Raw genomic sequence first — 9024 nt, 5'->3', positions numbered from 1 at the left:
TGATGCCCTGGAGCACACGGCGTGTCCCTCCCTGCTGCAAAGCTTGGCACACAGGGGCTCCCTGCACACCCCAGGGTACCCAGCACGAGGTATCGCCTCTAATCCCTCCCAAAGGCTTTGGCACACGCCAAGGTTGGTGGCGGCAGCTGGTGGCTCTGTGCCAGGATGGATCCGAATGAGGAGAGAGGCCATGACACCGCCAGCACCCAGGGCTGAAACGCAACGTGGCTCATAGTGGTCCCATCCTGCTGTGACAGGGGTGACTGCGGCTGTCCTGGTCGAAGCAGGCACGGTGCTGGTGACTTGGGCCATCAGGCATGGATACTACCCACACATGTGGGGCTGTACATGTGTGTACTACCCACACATGGGGGGTCCCTCATGTACAGTGCTAGAGCACCCCAGTCCCCACGCATGCTGAGGCTGGTGCCTGCCCAGCACCACTCTGCCCCAGGCTCCCCGCACCCCCTGGGGTTCAGAGCTGGCTGAGAGTAGCCTGTACCCCCCCGCTGGCCATGGGAACTCGGGTACCGAGACCCCTGGGACTGCCAGGAGCGCACAGAGAGGGGATGCTGCAAAGGACACCCATATCTGTGGGGCTGGGGCACTGGGTGCTGCTGCCTGTCCTGCTGGCCAAGACACACAGACGCTGTAAGACCCTCAGCAGACACCCCCCCATCACCCCCCAGACAGGTAAATTCCCCGACAGCGCTGACTTACTGGTGGCAGCTGTTGACATCCCCGCAGCCTTAGGGGTCACAGGGGGCTCCGGGCAGCAGCCTGTGGCGTGGGAGCCCATGGCACATCCTGGGGGCTCAGCACCGAGGGGCTCAGTCCCCTCTGCTCCCCAGAAAGGGCCGGGGGGAGCAGGGCAGTACTGTGCTCCCCAGCATCGCTGCCGTTGCCACGGCAACTGCAGGATGACTCACACTCATTTATGAGTGACATCAGAGATGTGGAGGAGGGGGCTGGGGGCTGAGGGTGCAGATATTCGTGGTTTGGTTTTGTTGCTTAAAACTGAAAGGTTTTGTGCAGGAAAAACATCAAGATCCAGACCCAGACACCCCCCCACACACCCCCGGGCAGCGTCTTGCTGGGGTCCCAGGGTTATTTTGCAGGAGACCCACGGAGTCAGGAGAGGAGAAGATGCCAGAGCCCCTCGGTGGGCCTGATCCAGCAGCTGCCTGGTGCTGACACGGAGCGGGCTGGGGCAGAGCAGCAGGGACATCCCAGGCAGGCGAGACCACGCTTCCCCGTGGGCCTCAGTACGGTTCAAAACAACCAGCTTGAGGGAACCAGTTTAGAAATTCCTTGCCTTGACTGGTTTTGCCTTCGCATCAGGTTTGTGAACAGGGGGAGGTCACCTTCAGGGGCACATGTTGGGCCATCCCAACATGTCTTCAGCCATCCCGCATCCCTGCAGGACCCTGCCCACTCCCGGGAGGCACCGGCAGCCTGGCACAGTCATGATGCAGGAGCTGAAAAGAAGGGGCCTAGCTTGGAAACGAGTCAAGAGCAGTGAGGAGTGTTTGCTGGCCCACTACACATAAACGCTCCACCTATAGACATTTTCCAGAGCATTTTGGTAGCACATTTGCTCACAGCCGTGCAGGGCTTCCTTACGCACCATCTGATAGCTGCAGCCAGAAGCACTGATGCTCCATCCCCTCTCGCTCACAGGCTCTGTTAAATCGAGCCCGATGAGACAGAAGGAAATATTTTTAGTAGGGTGAGAGTCCTGCACGAGGCTCTGTACCGAGGAAGAGCAGCACCAGGTCAGACAGTGATGTAGCAGCTACACGATCTCCAAGAAATTTTGCTCAGCCCTCTGTGTGAGCAGTACCAGGGGCATTGCTCAGCTCCCTGCACCAGACACTCTCTCAGGGGCTTCTGAGCATCCCTCCTTCTGCAAGGCTGGGATCAAGGAACCCAACACTTTGGGCTTTTATTTTTAGCACAGCAAACTATAAATACAGCTCACGGTAACCCACGGAAATCTGAGCGACTGCTTAGCTCGGGAAGTGACGGCACCGGGGAAGCCCGTGGCAGCCAGAGCTGCTCGGCCAGCACCACACCAGCAGAAAAGGCACCATCCCACTTCCAGACCCCTGGGCTGAAGACAGATACAGGACACTCCAAACCGCTTAGGGGCTCGGCCGCACAGGGCACGATGCTCCTGTGACAGGGGAGAGGGGGCTGCCACCTTCTCCTGCCTGTGCTGGAGAGGGGAGAGGAGGGATGGGGAAGGATTGCTCAGGGGCCAGAGCGCAGATTTCAGGGAAGATTGTGCGTTTTTCCTTTCCTCAGTGAGTGTTTGCATGTGGGAGCAGGGAAGGTGCCCGTCTGCAAGGAAGCCAGGCGTATGGGGGTAAAGGCAGCAAGCACCCCGTGATTCATCGCATGCAGCCTGGCAACCAGCTCCTGTGTAGGGGAAAACACAGATGGGAGAGGGCTGCTGCGACGCCGAGCCAGCAGCACGGAAACAGGCGGCTGGTGTCCTTTTAAGGATGATTGAGAAGGGTCCAATTTTCCTTTTCTTGCATGCTTCACAGAGGCGTTGGGGTCCAGCAGCCCGTACTGCCTGGCCTGCCCAGCTGGGACCATGCTGTTGCCCAGCTGCAGGAACCAAGTGAGGACAGAGGAAAAAAAATCTAATCCCATGTGCCAAGGAAGCCAGAGAGATGTCCTGGTGGCTCCTGTGCAATGGGAAGGGGTCAAGGCGCATGCATGGCTGAAGGGAGCAGGTTCAGCACCGCCCTGGGAGCTGCATTGTTCCGAGAGCTGCCCTGTGCAGCAGCGCTGAGCAGGAGCTAAATGAGAAATTCCACCAAACTCCAAGGCGCGTGGGAGCTGCTGCAGGTACAGGACTCCCAGGCACAGATTCCCTGCAGAGCAGTCCTTCCTCAGAGGACAAATAGAGGTTCACTGCAATGTAAATGTGGTTTATGCCCCAGCTACGGCTCATAAAAGCCTAGTAACCACATCATGCATAAGTGCTGCAAGTCTCCCATGAATAATTTTTTTTTTTTTTCACAGTGCACCGGCAGCCACACACCTGCACAGCACAGCACAGGGCACACAGGGAGCCCTTGCCAAGAATGAAGTGCGAAGCCTCCGCTTGCACTGCACGCTGAGTCCTGGCCTGGAACCAGCTCAACCAGCTCACCGCTCCACACTGGTGAGCCACTTCCCGGAGTGGGAGAGCTCATTATGCAACTGCTGATGGCATCATTAACGAAACCTGTTTGAGAGCTGCAGCTCTTGCCTGTGACAGCAGTGGGGAAGCAGCAGTACTGCTCACTGGGGTGCAGGACCCCAAGACGAAGGGTTTACATCCTAACAGCCGTTGCATTGACCACCTTCAGCCCAGCACCAGGGGGGGCAGCAGCACCCAGAGCCACCAGTGACTCTTTAGGAGCTCCGAGCACTGTGAACTCAGGCCTTTTCCCTGGGCACTAGCTCCTCAGCCAGGCATCTGATTTACACCCTGGGGTTTGAGAGCGCTGGTCACCTCTCCAGGTTTATTTTGGTCCGGCGTGATCTGGTCCGGCACATCTCGAGTTACTGATGGCCCTTCCCCCCGCTTCACCAATGACCAGATTCCTGGCGACACTGGATACAGAGGGCTCGGGCACTGCTGTTCCTCCTCACATCGCACTCTCTGGCGGTCGTTTGCACACGTATGCTGCAGACCTGCCTGCTTTCAAGCAGTTTTCCAGGACCAAACCACTGGCAACAGTGCGGTTCACAGGTGCCAGCCTTCCATTTGAAGGCTTTTGAATACCAAGAGAAAACAATTTGCTCCATTAATTCTGCCCCAAACCCACTTCCCCTAAAGCAAAGCACCCCCAGCAGCTTCCAGAGCTGCTGCTTCCTTTGGCCCATTCCTCCCTTACAGTAAAATCACCATTAAAAAGAAAATAGCATGCTCGAGCACAGAGCTAGTGATTGGATTGTCACAGAGGGGACTGCAGCAGGATCAGAGTGCATCGGGCTGCCAGGGCACAGGAGCTCCCAGGGGCAGCATCTGCCATTTCCTTCTGTTTCTGCTGGCACCCACGTTAAAGGAGCTGGCCAGGTAATTGTACAATATTCTGCTTCTTTTTAGGTATGGGTAAGTGAGACTAGTGACCACTGCTTCACGGGAGAGGAGCAAGCGTGTGGGAGGAGAAAGCCTGACCACGGCACAGCTTGCTGGGAGCGGCTACGGTAAACCACCCATCGAGGGAATGGGAATGACTGGCCACACCATTTGTGGTGGTAGCGATGTCTCACCTTGCCACGGCCAAGTGTAACCTGTACTTACCTTCCCCACCCCTTTTAGCACTGAGCTGGGCTTCGCTGGAGGCGGCTCTCAGGCAGAGGCAGCAGCGAGCGTCTGTCCTTGTGGCTGTTAGAGAACGCCAGCACCGCGTCCCCGTGCTGCAAGCGTGCTGCTCATCTCCAGAGCTGACAAACAGTACGCCAATTACAACCCATCTTGTCACGCAGATAGCAGCACTTTTTAATTTTCAAGGTGTGGATTTCTGCCCAGACCTGCTGTACCAGTTCAGGTTCAGAAGTACCATTATCTAATGATACACCAACAAGCTGCTTTAAGGTTGTTTTTTGGTTTTGTTTTGATTTTAAGTTAGTGGAGAGATGGACCTTTGAACTGTCCCACAGCCTACTGATGATCTGTGCATTGAAGAAAATCTGAATTAGGGGCTGCCTGGCACCAACACCTGCATTTAACACCACCACATTGACAAACCTGCACTGAACGAATGTTTAGATGTCTCACACACTAATCCTCCCATCTTTCACGGGATGCAATGAAAATTACTCTGAACTCCTCACCAATTGCTGTAACATGCTAAACAAACAGGCTGCTGGCAGGTGCTCTTCCTTGCCCTGAACATTGTGTGAAAATGCTAATAACCCCTCCTCTTTAGAGAAATAACCTCCTGCATTTACACTCTTAATCAGTTGCCTCCAAGCAACCGTACACACACACACACATGGGCAAGGCTTGGAGGCGCTTCCCAGCTCATTGCCAAATAGCCAGCAGCAGCACTGGCACCACAGAAGTGACAAAGGCATTTTGGTTTCCTCGCGTGCAAGTTGTTGCATCCCACCGCACCACCAGCTGCTATTTGCTCGAGCTGTTTTCCTTAATGAGGGTTCCCTTGCTGTGGAAGAAAAGGCTTCCAATATATCAGTCAACAACCGTCAAGATCAATCCCTCTTGAGTGGCATCAGCCCATCCCAGGGGATCACCAAATCTTGTTTCACATAACCCTTGTCATAAATCTTACCAATGTCACTTTCCTCAAGAACACAGAAGTAACTTCCAGGTGCAAAACCAGCATGATCTGCACAAATTTTGCTACAAGTTTCTTGACCAGCTATGGAAATACCTTATTTTTTGAGAAACAATTCTAGCAGCCTCCAGAGACAAGGAACATTGAACAATGTTGATATATAAACCTCTGCTGCTCTTGAAAATGATGTTTCAGAACACCTTGTAATAAATCAGAAAACTTTATTTTTAAGATATATTATAAATTTACAACACACATAACATCAGTGTCTTCAGTGTGTATGTGTGAGCAGGTTTAAAGACTCAGCGTTCATTCTAGCCTTGTTCATGGGTACGCCTTCTCCACACACACTAAAGGTATGCAGCTGTTTCAGTCTGAACAGGTCTGGCTTTGCTAACAACCTCGGTAACTTCCAGGAATAGATTTCAGTAGACAAATAGTGACTGCTTGAAAGGATAACAAATTAGTAGCATTTCTTGCTTTTTGCCTGGAGGGTACTGTACGGGAGCAAAGCCTGCTGGTTTCCCACTCGGGGAGGTCAGCAACCCACACAAGCGTGTCCAGAATGAACCCTGAATTCCACAGGATCAGCGATGGCCGCCCTACTTAAGCTTCATAAAAGTAATGTTACATCTTAGAAACAGCTGTGCATGCCACACATCAGTGTCTGTGCCATAGAAAAATTATCATATGCTGTACCTAATTTTATACACAGGTGAAATGAAAAAATGTGAACTCAGTACCTTGCAATGTCATTTTACTGGCGCTGCCTTGTGGTAAGTGCTGGATTGCAAATCACATTCTTGTACAGTTCATTAAACTATGATAAAAATACGCAAATTAAAAATCTCTACAGGCCTCTTACCTGCTGCAACAAAGATACTTCATTTTGTGGGGCTTAGTTTAAAACATGATCCAATTTCCTCCCTCTCCCCAGAGCATGATATAAAACTATACCCAAATTCAGTAAGAATTTAATGCATTTACAGTTACTGAAGTTCACATGCTGCAAACAGGATCTGCATTGAAGATCGTTAAATCTAGGGCAAGAGGTCCTTAAAAAACCCACCCTTTTGTTGTACCTAGATGTCAGGATGCAGGTAAGAACAACCACCATGATAGCACATTCACATAGACAGAATATATGCTGCTTGCCACTTCCTCCACAGGAACCTGGGGCTTGCCACCCTGACCGAGCTCCCTGACCGTCCGGCCTCTGACAACAGCCAACACAAATCCTTCAGCCAAATCATCGGCCCAGAGAGAAGGACAGTCAGTGGGTTGCTTATGCCATGCCTCAAAGCAAAAACATACGATCAGATGGAAATACCCAGCTGCAACTGCCACTGTTCTGCTAGTTGATAAAACTTATTTATTATAAGGTAGAAAACAGGGCATTTACTTTGGATGAAACACTCACTACCCTGTGCATGTGACTTTTGGAAAATTGCCACTGAAGCAGAGATCGCTGGTAACTTCTGTATCTCTCCCACAGGCAATATTTGCTGACAGCGTTACTATACATTCGTTTGGTGCAATGCTTATTTAAACAACTTTCAAAATATATTAAAAGATCCTCAGCCCATGAATCACAACACCTAAAAAAAAAATTAATTGTAACAGTCCTAACTAAAAAGGATTTCAATAACCACTTACAAGTGTTTCTTGGATATGAAGGTCAATCTCCAAAAGACAAGTTTGGTTCCAGGAGAGTGAGGAAAGAAGTTGGGGTCAAGGTTCCGGGACATGACTGTGAGCAGCCAAAAAGAAGCAATTAGGTGGAAGTTTCTGAGCTCTTGCAGGAGTGAACCTCACACCTTCCCAGAAGAGCAGGAGTACGCTGATGATGCTTTCAAAACCATGCAAGTTAATTTTCCAGCTGTATGGAGAGCAGAAGCATCCTTGAAATGGTGTAAAGAGCAGTGAACTGTGAAGTAGCTGGGTAATCTTGTGTGACCATTTCCACAGAGTGAGGCAGGAACCTTAAAGGAAGGCTCATGTCACTGCTCAGGAGAGAAAGAATGGCAGATTCTTTGGACTGGACCTAGAGGTTTATGAGGAGAGTTACACTAGCTCAGGCTCACAGGTCAAGACAATCAAGGTCTGAGCTGTAAAGTAGCCACTGGCACTTTTTCCAAATACATCCCTTTAAATGTGTCCCCCTATAAAGAGATTATAAATATGAAGCCCTGAGAACAAACTTCCATATAGTACATTTCTATTAAAAATATCAGTGTTTTGATGACAAAATTATAAGTTATATATATTTAAATAAATAGCTAGCTTTCAAGAGTCACGTAATATCAAAAGGTAGAAGATTGTCTGTATCAACTGATGGGGCAAAGAGCTAGAACTGTAAGAAACACACACCTTATTAGCCACCTACCACCCCATTCCTTTACTCCTTGATTTCACAGGCTTCCAAATATTCCCTTGACTGCATTATGAGACACTTAAATATGACATCTTTGCTAGTTATCACTTGAACACCACAGAGATGCAGCTATGGGACCTAAACCTGTAAATCCTTACTCCTCTGAGTAGTTCTGCCTCACAATTTTTTTTTTTTTTTAAACAAAAACTTGTATTCCCATGTGATTAGGGACCTCTCACTGGCTTACAGACCAGATCCACCAGTCCTCTACCCGTCAGCCACAGAACAGGACAGTTGGTCACCAGGCAAAGCTCCTTCCACATGCACTCCTGATGCCTGGAGACCCGTCTGCATATTCTGGTCAATAGCAGTGATTTTCAGTTTTTTGCAGGTCTTGTGAAAACCAGGATAATTGATGCCTTTGCAAGCACAGTGGACTTAAGTCCCCCCTCCACTTACTATGATAAAGTAGCAACACACGCAGGCGTGATGGGGACACAGCTCCCTAGTCCACTGCTAATTCATACCCATACAACAACACTGATGTCTTGATCAATTCCTCAAGCGTTCGTTTAACCCCAAGGGTAGTTTTTGTCTGTTTTAAATCAAGCCCTATGCCTTGCTGCAAACACATCTCCTAAGTTCTGGCCTCTTTCAGCTATTGGCCATGGGAAACTTAAGTTCTCAAAAGTGCAGCAGGACTACGTTAAAGCCATACCAAGCGACACTGTTTAGCAGATCAGGAAGAACACACTCTTCCCAACACCTAGCTATGTAAGTGTTGAGCTCTGGAATAATGAAATCCAGAAATAACCACATTCTCAAGCCTTCAAGCATTTTAAAGATGCAGTATTCCTTTGCCCCTACGTTCCCTAACTGCTGCTGCAACATTAGGTGATTTTGTTGAACCTGGGCATTCTTACTTTCTTCTACTATATAAATATGACTTTTTTACTGATGCTTTTTTCCATATTTTGTAAAAGGTTCAGCAGCACTGATTGTGTTCTGGCATGCCAAGGGAGGCTGCGCTGATAAGAGTTATCACCCTGATCAAACTGACACCGAAGAACACACGCAGCTCATTAGCAGGCCCTGGCAGTTACTGCACTCCAATCCCTCGATGCAGAGATACACAAGCAGCAGAACCTTTACCCTCAGAAGTGAGCCACTCTGCTCTTCCAAAGCAGGTCAGACACCACATATCAGGAATGCCCCAGCTTCAACCCCCTAAAAACTGGGGAGCTGCTTCAAGTTCATCATTCACATCACCCTGGCAGCAGCAACAGAGAGTCCTGGGGGAAGCTCCTCCCATGCCAGTGCAGGCAAGCCAGGTTGCTCACTCTCGCC

This window comes from Falco biarmicus, chromosome 9, assembly GCF_023638135.1.
Source record: "Falco biarmicus isolate bFalBia1 chromosome 9, bFalBia1.pri, whole genome shotgun sequence".
In the NCBI taxonomy this organism is placed as follows: Eukaryota; Metazoa; Chordata; class Aves; order Falconiformes; family Falconidae; genus Falco; species Falco biarmicus.
Note: the sequence above shows the minus strand (reverse complement) of the source record.